Source organism: Protopterus annectens, chromosome 12.part0 (genome assembly GCF_019279795.1).
Source record: "Protopterus annectens isolate FY-2018-M chromosome 12.part0, PAN1.0, whole genome shotgun sequence".
NCBI classification, from domain to species: Eukaryota; Metazoa; Chordata; order Ceratodontiformes; family Protopteridae; genus Protopterus; species Protopterus annectens.
This window is the reverse complement of record NC_056746.1, coordinates 1,126,082,355-1,126,096,815: the sequence shown is the minus strand read 5'-3', so window position 1 is coordinate 1,126,096,815 and position 14,461 is coordinate 1,126,082,355.

Here is a 14,461-nt window from a genome sequence, read left to right as displayed (position 1 = left end):
GAACATAAACCCCATTGTCATGAGATGGGTTGCCAACTGGCTCACAAACAGAACCCACATGGTAAGTTGCAGGAGCTAGGTCTGACTCTAAACCGGTTACAAGTGGCGTTCCCCAGAGCTCAGTCCTAGTACTCCTCCTGTTCGGCATATACATCTCAGAGGTACAGGCAAGCACAGGAGGACTATGGCTGACCAGGTGTGCAGACAACTGCAAACTAGGGGCTATAATTGACTATCTGGCTGACACAGACATCCTCCAAAAGGGTCTCACTGAAACAGATACCTGGTGTCAAATCCATGGCCTCAAGCTAAATGCCAAAAAGTGCATAGTCCTCCCCTTTGGAAAAAGCAACGTACCCACAAATTACCACATAGGTGGTAGCCCCCTAAATACAGACGATGAAATAAGGGATGTGGGGACTCAAGTAGATAGTAATCTCTCCTTTGATAATCACATTGCCAAAGTGGTTAGAAAATCTTTCTATGTGGCCAACCTAATCACAAAAAGGTTTGCATCCAGATCAAAAGAGTTCATTGTGCCCCTTTACACATCACTCATCAAACCCATCATAGAGTACAATGCCCCATTTGGGATGTACCTTACAAGACACCTGTAACAGCTGGAAAGATCACAGAAGTACCTCATCAAGAGGATCACTGGCCTCAAACAGATGCCCTATGCAGCTCGACTGATGAAACTCCAGCTGTACTCGGTTGCATACCGCTTTCTCAGAGGTGATCTTTGCCTGACATACAAGGCCATGTCCAACCCTGAATTGAGAGACATGCTCCACCTAAAGAAAACCATATCCCCTCGAGCCACACACTCTAGGGACCTAAACCTCACCACAACAATAAATAGGATGTGCTGGAGGGATAGAGTCCTGTCCCAGAGACTTCCCATGCTTTGGAACAAGATTCCAATCTACATTAGGCAGAGCTCCTCAGTAACTCTCTTCAAGAGAAACCTTCATGAGTGGATGGGAAACAGGAAGTTTACCCCAGGGATCACTTCAGTGGCTTTGCTGGACAGAGGCACAGGGAACTAATCTAAGGGGGCGGCAAAAGCCAACACATTCTGGCTAGGCTTATAAAGTCCTTTGGGCAGATAGCCTAGTACCTACCTATGAACCTATGAGACTGCATCTACAATATTGTTTGGATTGTTGGGTGTTGGCAATGTGGGAGACTTGCTATTCTTAGCCAGTGCTAAAACACTTTCAGTGAAGAATATGTTAAACTGTTCAGCAATATTGTTTGTGTTATCGGGTACGTTTGGGGGGAAGGAGGTTATGGTTTGGCCAGGATGAAGTATGTTATTGATTGTCTTCCAGGATTTTTGTGGATTCATTCTGTATTTCCATTGTAAATTAGAATAGTAGTGTTGTTTGTCTAGTTTAATTAGGTGTTTGGTACTGTTTCTAAGTTGCAGGTAAATTAAACGGTTTTGAAGGGGTTTATTTTTAGCCCAAGTTTGCCATGCTTTGTCCCTTTGTTTTAGGAGGGTATGAATCTCATGGGTTAACCATGGTGCGTAGTTAGCTTTGACATAAAGATTTTTCTTATTACGAATTTGGTGGAAGTTGATTAGTTTAGTACGGTTACTGTGATTTCTCAGTAAGTAGGTTGCAAAGTGGTCACTTAAGTGATCTGGGAGACACCCTGCTATTTGGTAATACTGGAGTTTATTAGCTAAGAACCAGTCCAAAATAGATTGTTTATCTATTTTCCTGTGAATTCTAGTTGAGTGAGAAATGATTTGAGTGAAACTGTGGAGGTTTAGGTAGTTATGAGGATTGTCAGAGTTACATGTCATCCAGTCTGTGTTAAGGTCTCCTGCAATAATTATATATATATATATATATATATATATATATATATATATATATATATATATATATATATATATTTGTTCTGGTTTAGTTGTAATCTGGTTATGAGTAGCTCTTCATTATTAATGTTAGTAACACTTAATGTTTACAGGTTGTAAACTGAGCGTGTTCTTAAAGAGAATTGCTAAACCACCTCCCTTCTTTTCTATTCCAGCAGTTCTTAGAATATTGCAACCAGGTGGGGTTATTTCTATGTCTGGTATATGTGGTTTCAACCAGGTTTCAGTAAGGATGGTAATGTCTGGGTTGTAAAGGGAGAGAGTCACATAGAGTTCATGTATTTCATTCAGCATACTTCTAAGATTTAGGTTTAGTAGTAGTATTTCAGAACTTGTATGTGGAGTAGGTAGTTTGATTTGCATTGGGGAGTTTAATGAGATCATGCATTTGGGGCCTGGTGTGGGTGGATATCATCACTAAGCATAAGTTTGTCTGCTATGTGACTGAGCAACTGAAAAAGTTTGAATAGTCTTTTGTGAGTTTTAAAGGAAATATTATGGAGGCTTTCATTTGAATTTCATGAATGGTGCATTATATTCAATTGATGGGTCTAGTAATGGATGAATAATGTGGTACTATATCTTCTTTGGACCTTGAAGAGATGCCAGATAGAATAAGTTGTGCAAGGTAGAATGATTTTCTAATAACCACAGTGACATGATGGTCAAAGCTGAATATGTTATCGACATACATACCCAACTCGCTGATGACTGTGTCGAATTTGAGTGGAGTGTTATCTGTACGTTAATCAGTAGCGATGCTAAATTTACCAAAGAAAACTGTGCTGCATTTCTTGGTGTTAAGGGTAAGCCCTTACTGAAGAATTTAAGTATCAGAATAGGATTTGACAGCCATCTACGGTTTGGAATTTGCCCCTTAATAGTGAATAGTATAAAATAATTTTTACCTGAGGGTGACTTGATATGCTTATGTAACAATGCAGAAAGTTTTCTTAAACCATTTTCCACCAATTCAATATTAAGTGGCTAGTCCATCAACAATGATGCCAAGATACCACTTTATGACATTTTTGCCAACACAAATGCTACAAATTGTATTACTTTTGTTTAATCTTACTTGGTAGAGCTGTGGCCTGTAAAATATGCTTAGTTTATAAGTCCACTCTGATATACCCTGCTGTATTGTTACTAGACAAGGAAGGGAGCAGAATTTAACTGGACAGTACAGAGGAAGCTGTACATTATACACACGGAGTAAAGGCACATTTAAATGGCAGTGATGAAAAGTGATAGACAAAAAATAGACTAAGAGTTGCCGTGCAGTAAGCATCAGTGGCAAGTATCTCCCATCAAACACTAAAATCCCAGCAAGAAAAAATCTCATCAAGAAAAATCTCTGCCAAGGAAGGAGGGAATACACAAAAGAGGCCTTCACAATGGGACAGAGTTGTGTTTGCATCAAGCAAAGAGGTGAATAAAATGGTGCAGAAAAATGCAATGACCAGAGGTAATGCTAGGTCCTCAGGATGGAATTGTGAGAGGAACAACGACCGACACGAAGGTGGTAACATTTCAAAGAAGGAGCAAGGAAAGTCTAAAGGGATGGCAAAATCACTGGAGTTTGACACACCCACAGAAAAGAACAGTACTTCTAGTGGTAAAGCTTTGTCTGAAGTTTTACCTGCATCTTCAGATTCAGCAGTTCAATAGTATTGGAGTGCAGATGGTTTAAACTGATTAGACAGAAGAGTTACAGATTGATGACTTTAACTCTTTATGGATTCTGGGTTTTTGTTTAGTCTGCACTGTCAAAAGATGAAATGAATGACTGGGACCTAGCTACCTCTTTCTGATTGTGCTCTGATGAAGGAGGTGGTGAATTGTACGGACTTTATATTGACTCCATGTATGTTTTTCTTGTGGTACTATGCAGTTTTGTATAAATGTGCATGCCTATGGATATTGGTAGTGGTCACTATATCTTCCTCTCGATGCAATATTATATTTTCTAGTGTACTTAATTTCCCTACATTTGTATGACCCATTTAGGTATCACTGAATTGTCAGAGACAAAGGTTTGGTAGAAGGAAGGTAAGTGCGCCACCATTTTTATTTTTGCTGGCATTAGAATATGAAGTTTAAAGTCGATAGTTTCAGTCAGTTTTTCTGCTCTGATATAATGCTAATATTGTAAGTTGTTTTTCTTTATCTGCCTTTTAAGAATAGCTGATATTCACTTTCTGGATGGAATTAGTTCTGGTTAATAGGTGCATAAGTGTATCAAAACAATCCTGTGTTGGTTTGTGATTGATTATGCAGTTGCCTCGTAAGAGAAGATTTATTTTGATTTATATTTTATTTTTAACACTGTTTTAAAAGCTTGTAGGAAAAATGAATAGTTTATCAAGATTTTCCAGAGCATTATATTCACTGTTAACAAGAGGTACAACTACACGCATTTGTGTGCAAGTTAAGGGAATTCCCCCTTTTGTGTGACTTTCATAACTGTCAGTTAGAACAATGAGTTTATTAATATTTCGTTGCATACTGTTTGTGTGATTTTTCTCTTAGAAGGTGATGTAAAAGGTCTGTGAAGTCTGTGCTAACTGATTTTGATTAGTCTTTTCTTTTAGAATTCTTTATTCATTTGCAGCTGAAAAAAGATTTCTTAAATGAGTATGCCATTAATAATTTGGTAAAGCGCAAGTATATTGTATGGTGTACTAAATGCTATGTATCTTTAAAGGTAACATTTAATAACAAGGGTATCTGTGTTCCTCATTCCAAAAATTGAATGGTCTGCTTACTACTACGAGTAGTAAATCTAGACTTACTGATGATGATTGCACTTGTGCAATTGGCACTGCTTGGAGAACTGTTGTTACATATATTAATGACTGGACTGGTGAGATAAATAACGTTAGGCAAAGAGCAAATAAGAACACCTGTAGGAAAGGAAGTGTCTATTGTTAGTAAAGATCATTCAGCCCCTATTGAACAAGATAATACCACTGACAGCTATGAACTCTAGACAGAAGTATTCAGCAATATGAGGACTCAGATAATATAGAAGAATATATGAAAAAAGAAAGAAAGGAAGACATTTGCAATAAATAACAAGGGATTAAAAGAAACTGATTAGTGTCTATAAAGCAAAGAGAATACAACTTAAAGGACGCTGCTTTGTTATGTAACACACAGGTTACAGGGAATGATAACATTTTTCTACCAGAAAACCTTCAGTCTACAGAAAAATACATCTTTTTTTTCCCAAAGAGAGGGTAGAAAAAAAAGGCAAGGGGTAGGTGAAAAGGAAGAAATCAAAACTGAATGTGGAAGGATTGAAGAACATTACTGTAAGATAAAGACATAATCGGACAAAGGGGGTCAAGCTATGGATGTACAAAGCCAGCTGGGTGAGAGTTGTATACCTGCAAATGAAATAAACAATGAAGACAGTTAAATTAATAAGACTAATAGCAACAAAGATCATTATTTTCTAACAACTGATAGAGCAAATATTGATAGAGCAAATATTACTGAATTAGAAGTTGAAGATTCTTCAAAACTGGCCAGATAATACATTACTATAATTAGCGATTCAGTTATTAGAGGAACTAATACATTTGCAGAGAAGATAATGAACATTGACTAGTGTTAGGCCTGGCAAGAGCAAAAACAGAGGATGTATTTTTTTTATTCATGTTGTTACAAATGATCTCATCCATAAGACCCTCTGACTGTTAGTAGGAAACTCACAGCCCTCTTAAATGGCATAGCTTGAACAGGAATTAAGGGGCATTTTTCACAAATCACATATAGGTTCATAGGTTCATAGGTTAGTACTAGGCTAACTGCCCTTGTGAGCCATTGTAAGCCTAGCCAATTATCCCTTGTGAGACTCAAACCCCGCACCTTGTGTTTGTAAGGCAAACACCTTAACCATTAGGCCACCCTCCCAATATATAGAAAAGAAAGTCAGGCACTGTGGATGAAAATATTTTTTTGGGTAAATAACTACAAGAAAAAAATGTCCCATTTTAAAAAATGGAAATATGTAGAGCATCCAAGTCTAATTTGGGGCTCACATGTTTAGACAGGATGGAGTGCACTTGTGAAGATCAGGGAACACAATGTTTACAGCAGATATTTTGCAATATTTGACAAACAAAGCAGGATTTTTGCCAGGTTGAAAATGTGACAATTTAGTGATAGCATTTGATGTATCACTGATGATTGTTAATCCTAAAAGCATTAATAATATTTTTTTTTTACTGGAAGATTTGCTTTATTCCCATCAGATTGATGTTGTTATTGTTAGTGAAGCATGATTAAAGAACAATGACTGGAAACCAGTTCTGTCAGGGCATAAATGTTTTCCTGTAACAGACATTTTAGCAAAAAACCTGGTGTAAGTAATATGATAGGGATTAAAGGTGTTGTGAGAACTGATTATTACATGTTCAATGATAACACCAATACTGCACAAACTGTGACAATAAAAATAATCTTGGAACATATAACAATTGTTGGAGTGTACAGGCAGTCCCTGGGTTACAGACATCTGATATAAAGACAACCCATAGATAAGAACAGGCTGCTGCAATGTCGGAAATAATGTGAAAATAAATGACAATTCTTGAAGTTGCCTAAATCTTACCTTGAAAATGAAGAATTATGTTGTACTTTCCTTTTCCCCATTTTCCCATTTGTGAAGCTGCTCCCATGTCTTGTTACAGCAGTTACTTTCACCTTCATGGAGAGCAAGAGATCCCAATTGGTTAAGAAATTGCTGTGTTGGTGATCTGATTGGGCAAGACTGCTGTCTTGTACAGTACAGTATTGAAGCAGTTACTGTACTGTACTATACATTAGAATGGGCAAATGACATTGCAGCTCACTAGGGTCTAGGTGACAGTAGGAGGTCTGGCAGAGGTTCAGAAAAGAATGGAAAACATTCATGGGTGATGGCTTTGGTACAGAATTGTGAAGTGAAGCTTAAAAAGAGGTAAGTTTAACATATTTTTTGCATGGAATGTTTAACTGTACTGTAGTGTATGAACATAGTTACTGCACTGTTATTACACTGTATGTACAGTATTGTTACTATTGTTATCACTGCAGTATACAGTATTATGTTTAAGATTTTTTTATTTGGAAGTGTTTATAAAGTGTTTTATATGCGAAGAAAAGTAAAATAAATACTAGACTGAGGAAACATTTCACCAGGTGACATTTAATAAGAACGCTATGTACTTGTTTCTACTTACATACAAATCTGACTTAAAATGGATCTCGTCCTTAACCCGGAGACTGCCTGTATAGACCACCAAAGTAAAGTGCTGATGACATAGAGGAATTCATACATTTCTTGCATGAAACACAGCGGGAAGAATAATAGTGGCTGGGGACTTAAATTTACCAGAAACAGACTGTAATGATATTGATTCAACAACATTAATAAGGAAATTATTCATAACTTATGTACATGAACAACAATTGCTTCAGATTGTAAAAAAAAAAAAAAAAAAAACTACCAGGGAACGGAACACCCTAGACATTGTAAAGAAATTACGGGCCTAAACATGTCATGTTTTACCACTGTTGATGTGCAGTGATCATGGAGTTATGAAGGCTAATTTCTGGCTAGATAATTTTGCCAATCTTAAATGTACATCAGTGCAGAGAAGACTAATAACAGAATATATGGAAGAAAGACAGTCACTATATAAAACTGGAGTGAAGCATTCAGTGGAAAAAACTGCAGAAGGAATGTGGAAAGTTTTGAATGAAAAATTGAATGCAAAAACATTTAAAAAATGTTTAGCATCAGGATCTAGGCAAACAATATCAGGAGGATATATTTCCATAAGAACAAGATACTTGATTAAGTTGAGAGATAAAAATTATAAGAAATGGAAAACAGGTCAAACTATGATTTTGAAAACTGAAGTGAACAAGTTTGACAAATAAATTAAACATAGTGTGAGACAAGATAAAAAAATTGAAGAAAATTTATATAAAGATACTGAGCATAGTAGGAAACCATTTTATAGATACATAAGATATGGTAGGAGTAAAAGCATACAGACTAATAAACAGTGTAGACTCTAAAATTTATTCTCAGACACAGCAGATTATAGACATATTTACAAAATCTTAGGCAAAGCAATTTGGCTCCACAAAGGAGGAGATAAATTATTCTAGTGAAATCCAGGTAATCTCAAATGCTGAAATCAAATTAGATTATTTTGAAACAGAACTATGCAAACTGGATCCAAGCAAAGCACAGAGAGGAGACAGCATTAATAACAATGAAAGAGAACACTTCAACATGAACTTACAGTACTATTATATCTTTTATTTACCAGACTGTATAAATATGGAGAGATTCCTCATAATTGGTAGCATGCACTTGTTAAACCTGCCTTTAAGGGACAGGGAAGTAGGACAAACCCAGAGTCATACAGACCCATAAGTTTGCTTTCATGTTGTGGGAGAATAGTGAAAAAGGTTATATTGGATAAATTATCGTAAGAACTGGAAAAGGTGGGATTTGAAACCAGCATGCAATTTTGAAAATAGATTCATTACCACCTGTAACATGATGTTGTGTTTTAAGGTTCTGATGAAGTCATAAATCTGTAGGGACAAAAGTGCTTGACCTTTTACTTGAAATAAACATTTAATTCAATCTTGGACCATTCACTTTATTTTATTTTGCAAAGCGGTAACATTGCTGGACTTTTAACTGCTGAGTGCTGACTATGGGAGCCTTTTTCCTTGTTTCGAATATGTAGATGAAGGACAGCTGCATTCACGGTTAGCCAACTGTGATCCTAACTTGAGTGTGAAGTTGTTATCTTGGAATGTGAGAGGGAATTTGTACCATATTTGTAGACTTAGAATATAGCAGATAATTAGACAGGAAGGTGTCAAATTTTATTTTTGTTTAGAAGAAAAAAAGCTTAAGGAAAAAAGACCAGTTGGCATAATGGGTAAGATCTTTGCCTCCCATGCACAAGGTACAAGCTTTGATCCTGCCCCCCCCCTCCACCAATTGCCTCTGAAACACATCTAATAATGGAGTTATGGGCAGCAGCAACCGCTTTGGGCATTAACTGTGGTGCTCAATATGGGAGTACACTGATCACAGGCTACACCCTGTGATATGACTAGCCTCTTGATGTAAAAATTGGCTCTAGGTGATTTGGTCATGTTGACTTATGTCACCAAAATGGGCACCAGTAGTTACTGGTGATGAGAAAGTTGAGGACTTGGCCATATTAGCAAATGTATGCCCACCATAAAGCCCTGGGTCAAATAAGCTATTCAATAAGCTACTGGCTGACTGGAGTCCTATTTCCCAGCTTGGGTTACCTGGGAGAGCTCTGTTGAGTGACAGCTGGACATAAAACCAATCAACTTAAGAACTGCTACAGTCAGTGTAGGGTTCACTCACAGGATACAGCTTGCATGTAGATGACAAGATGGTAAAAAGGAATCCAGAAGACAAGATGGAAGGGTTTTGCAGCACATGCCTTAGGATAGTTAGGAGGAGGACAGACCAGAAATGGGGTGGGAATTGTGGTGAGAGAGAAGCCACAGAAGAAAGTGAGGGATCATCATCTTAACCCCTTTTTCCAATTTTCCACATGGGGTCTGGGTGTTGTATTAGCTGTCTCCTTCTTTCCCAATTCAGTGCCACACTCCTGCCTTCTTTGACACTTATGCCTGACTGTCACAGATTTTCTGCCACACAATCCGACCACTACTTTGCTGAATGCCCTTGTTTCTTCTTGCCTTCTTCTTGCCTGTCCCAAATCTTCACCAGGCTATCTTCTGCTTTCTCTGCACATGTGACCAAACCACTGTAATCTATTTTCTTTGAACTTTTCTGTAATTGGAGCTACTTTGGCTTCTGTTCTTATGTTCTCATTTCTTCATGTGTCCCACAGTGTGCACCCTACCACCTGTCTCAACCACCTCATCTGTTCTGCTTTTACTGCCCAGGTTTCTGTACCATATAGTAGTACTGGTCACACCACTGTTTTGTACACCTTACTTTTCACCTTCTTTGGCGTTTTTCTGTCATACACTATACCTGACACTCTAGGCCAGTTGGCTGCAACCCCTCTGATTCTAGCTTTGACCTCTTTATTCAGACTTCCCTTCTCCTCAATCATTCCTCCCAAATACTTGACACTATAGATAAAGCAAGGCAACATGAAATGGTGCTGATAATGGGTGACCTGACTCCACATATTGGAACAAACAGAAGAGGATATGAGGACTGCCTAGGTCCAGATGGGTGGGGCAACACGAATAAAACGGAGAGGCCATTCTAGACTTTTGTATGGCAAATGACTTGATGGTGGCCAACACAGGACAGTCATAAGATCACATACAAAACTGTCCAACATGCAGCTCAAGAAGACTTCCTCCTAGAAAGAAAAAGGCACTGGGGTAGAATCAGTGATTTCAAAGTCATCCCCATTGAAACAGTCCACAACATAAATCATTGGTTGCCACAATCATTTGTAAGCTGCAGTCACAGAAGGCTCTAATATCAACAGACATCAGGCTGAAAACCTGGAAGTTGAATAGCTGTAACACCTCAAGAAGAAGAGGAAACAGAAGGAGCTGATAAAGAATGTCAGTGCCTCATTATAGCATGTGTAAAGGTTATAAAACAGGTATGTGGCCGAGCAACATACATAAGGTAAGCTGGTGGTGGAATATAGAAGGCCAGGAAGTCATCAATCGAAATAAGGATTTTAGGGAAAAAAATTGGGAGGTATAAAAGATTGACCAGACTAGAAAAAATACTGATCAGCTAACAAAGAGGTTAAGAGGGGAGTTGCAATAGCAAAGAACAAGGTATCAGAGGCACTTTATCAGCTTTTGGAGAGTGACTCAGTAAATGGCACAAAAAAACTCTATCAAGTTGCAAGGCAAAGACAGAAAAATAAAGAAAATAGTCATAGCCTTCATAAGGGATGCCACCAACAGCCTGCTTAAAAGCCCACAGGAAATCAAAGGCAGATGGAAAGAGTACCTCCAGCAGACTCTGAATGAAGAAAACTCCTCAGAAGTTGTAATTCCCCAGACACAGCCATCGATGAAAAAAGAGGAGAAGCCCACCCTAGAAGAAGGAAGAACAGCACTGAGGGAAATGAAGTCAGGGAAAGCAGCAGGTTCAGATGAGGTCACAGCAGATATGATAAAGATGTTGGGTAAGGCATGGGAGAAATGGCTCCTGAGGGTATTCATAGCAGTATATAGAGAAATACATATCCCAGATGTCTTGGAGAATAAGTATACTAGTGTCAGTATACAAGATTAAGGGGTGCATTCATGACCATGGACAGTATAGAGGTATCAAACGCTTGTCACACTACATGAAAGTGTTGGAGATGGTGATTAATAAACAAATACAGAGAGTAGCAAAATGTAAGATGGGAGATGAGTAGTTTGGATTCAGATCAGGAAGCAGCACAACTGACCAAATGTTTGCTGTAAGGCAGATGGTCTTGAAGAAGCTAGAGATGCATAAAGAGTACAATTGGGCATTTCTAGACTTAGAGAAAGCATGACAACTCCCCCCCCCCCACAAAAAAGCTGATGTGGGCAGCACTGTGGTGGTTCAAAGCCCAGAATCATTGGTAGAAGTAGTGCAGGATATGTACAAGGACTCAGTGACTCAAGTATATATATTCTTCATTCTCACGGAAGGACTCCCACTGGGAGTTGGTGAGCATCAGAGTTCAGCTCTGAACCCACTGCTGTTCATATTGGTGATGGACTGCATTAGCAAACAGGTTGGAGGGGGTAGGTTAACAAAGTTGCTGTATGCAGACAATGTGGCATTGCAGGCAGACTCTGAGCAAGAACTTCAGCAAAGGACAGAGGAATGGAATGAAAAACTGAAGGCAAATGGATTGAAACTGAGTACAGATAAGACAGTTGTAATAGCAACAAATGGGGGAAGTCAAAAGAAGCTGAGAATTGAGAGACAAGGGAAAGTAGTGCAACAGGTTAACAGCTTCAAGTATCTTGGATGGGTCGCTGAGGAGCATGGAAGTCTGAATGAGTAGGTAAAAGCTAGAGTCAGGGAGGCTGCAGTCAACTAGCACAGAGTGTCAGTGGTAGTGTATGACAGAAAAATGCCAAAGAAGCTGAAAAGTAAGGTGTACAAAAAGTGGTGTAACCTGTGATACTGCATGGTAAAGAAACCTTGGCAGTAAAGTTAGAGCAGCCGAGGAAGCTAGAGGTCATGGAGATAAAGTGCCTAAGACAGGAGGTAGGATGCACACTATCTAAGAGCTGAAGAAATGAGGACATCAGAACAAAAAACAATGTAGCTCCAGTTGCAGACAAGGTCAAAGAAAACAGATTAAGGTGGTTTGGGCACATGTGCAGAAAAGCAGAAGACAATCTGGGGAAGAAGATTTGGGACAGACAACAAGAAGGCAAAAGGAAATGAGGATGCCGGTTAAAGAGGTGGATGGATTGTGGGAGAGAAGATCTGTGACAGTTAAGCATGAGTGTTGAAGAAGTTAGGCTAGTGGCCCTGAATCAAGATTGAGATGGGGGCAATCGACACAACACCCCAACCCCATGTAGAAAATGGGAAAAAAGGGGGTTGATGATGGTGATATGATGATGATGTCCATTCTCCTATGCTCATTGAGTCTTGGATCATGCACAGGTTACTCTGCAAATGTATCCAGAGAAAACCATTAAGAGGGTCAGGAACTGTTGGTGAGTGCACTTTAGGTGAAACTTTAATAGAAACAGGAGTACTCTCAGTCCTAATATTTCTGAAGTACCAAAGAAGAACACCAATATTGACCCCACCTATAATAGACTCTGGTGGGAGGGTTGCACAGTGACCCTTTGTGAAGACCTTATGGAGGCCATAAGACATTTGAGAGAGGAGAGAAAGTTAGATTCCTGGAGCTGAAGACTAGGGAACTGATCCAAGTCCAAAGGAAGATATCAGACTATGGTGATCCTGACCAATTGCTAGATCTAGAAGCAGTTCTGTTGACAAAAATTTATTTCTTGGACCTATATACAATAGAGGTTCAGCTGCTTAGGAAAGGGCATCTCTGGTGGCAGAAACAGGAGGGAAAACCATAGTGTATTTTATGTTCTTTTTTAGGCAATGTATCTAACAGCCATCTATTGTTAACAGTCACAAATCTTGAGGTGGGTGTTATTATGGGGGAGGACAATCTACAGCAGTCATTTGGAAATTTCTAGTCTTCCTTGTACTTCATGATCCAGTAAGGGAAGGTTATTACATTGAACTTTCTGGTGGCTCAAACCAGGCCAATATAACCCGCACTGGGAAAGAAAACTTAAACAGGCCGATTGAACATAAAAAAGTAGCAAGGGCTTTCATTTGATCATCTCTAACAGAGCATTGGGTATTGATGGTTTCTCTGCAAAGCTATATAAATGGGGTATAGGCAACCTATGGTAGGTCCTGACAAAAGTGTTTAACTCTCAGGATTTTTTGATCAACCTACACCCAGACTAGAATCAGGTAATCATAACAGTAATCCCAAAAACTAGTAAGAAAATATTGGCAACAAGGCCGTATTCTAGAAGGGCTAGAGTGGATTTGTCAAGAGTAGGGATACTGGCTCTAATTATTGCGAATTGGCCATTTTTCTGCATAATTATGGTGACTCCCAACATGAAGCAGGAGTATTGTTGTTCAACAATAAGAAATAACTTTACTCAGTAAGATGGAACTTTTAAAGTATAGGAGTATAGGAACTGTGGGTTTAACATTTTGAACTCGGTCAAGGGTGATTTTAGAGTAACAGTAAATGGGGTGTTTCAAAAATGGGGAAGATATGAAAAGGAACTAGACAAGGTTGTCCTCTGTTTCTGAGTCTGTTCTTGCTAGTTATAGAGGAACTCCAGATTTAACTGATATTGAAGCCTCAATTTGTACAGGATGAAACTGTCAGCTCCTTTTGCTGTTTGCTGATGACTGGGTATTGATGAATAGTTATTTAAGTTTGAGGAAGTGATGGCCTACTGGACATTTTTACACAGTTTGGGGAAGTCTAAGACTTGAAATGTAACTTTTCAAAGTCAGTGGTAATCAAGAGTGGGAGATATGACTATGACTTGAATAGTGAGTAGATTCCAGTAGTCAAGACTCCCAAATATGTTGGATTGCAACTAGGAAGACCTCTTAGATGCACAGTTATTGTTACTGTAGAAGGGTTTATTGGTAAAATGTATACTCCCCTGCCTAAGTTTGACAATTTCAACTCTCTAACAGGGAAAATACAAGCAGTACAAGTAATTGTGGGGCTCCATATAATTTACTTTGTTGGGAATACTCTAGCCTCAGTTAAAAATCACTTAATTAATCCAAAAGTCTTTGGTCAGAATGGAGAAGGGTATCAGCAGCATCCATAACTTATATCCCAAAGCTTTTTGGAGGTTTAGGTCTCCCATATTTGGCCAGTTAAACCATACATAACCTTTTGGCAATGTCAAATAATAAAATGGTTCTTCCGGTTTTAATAGGGAAGAAATGGAATTGAATATGAAAGAACATTACTCCCTCATACTGGAAAG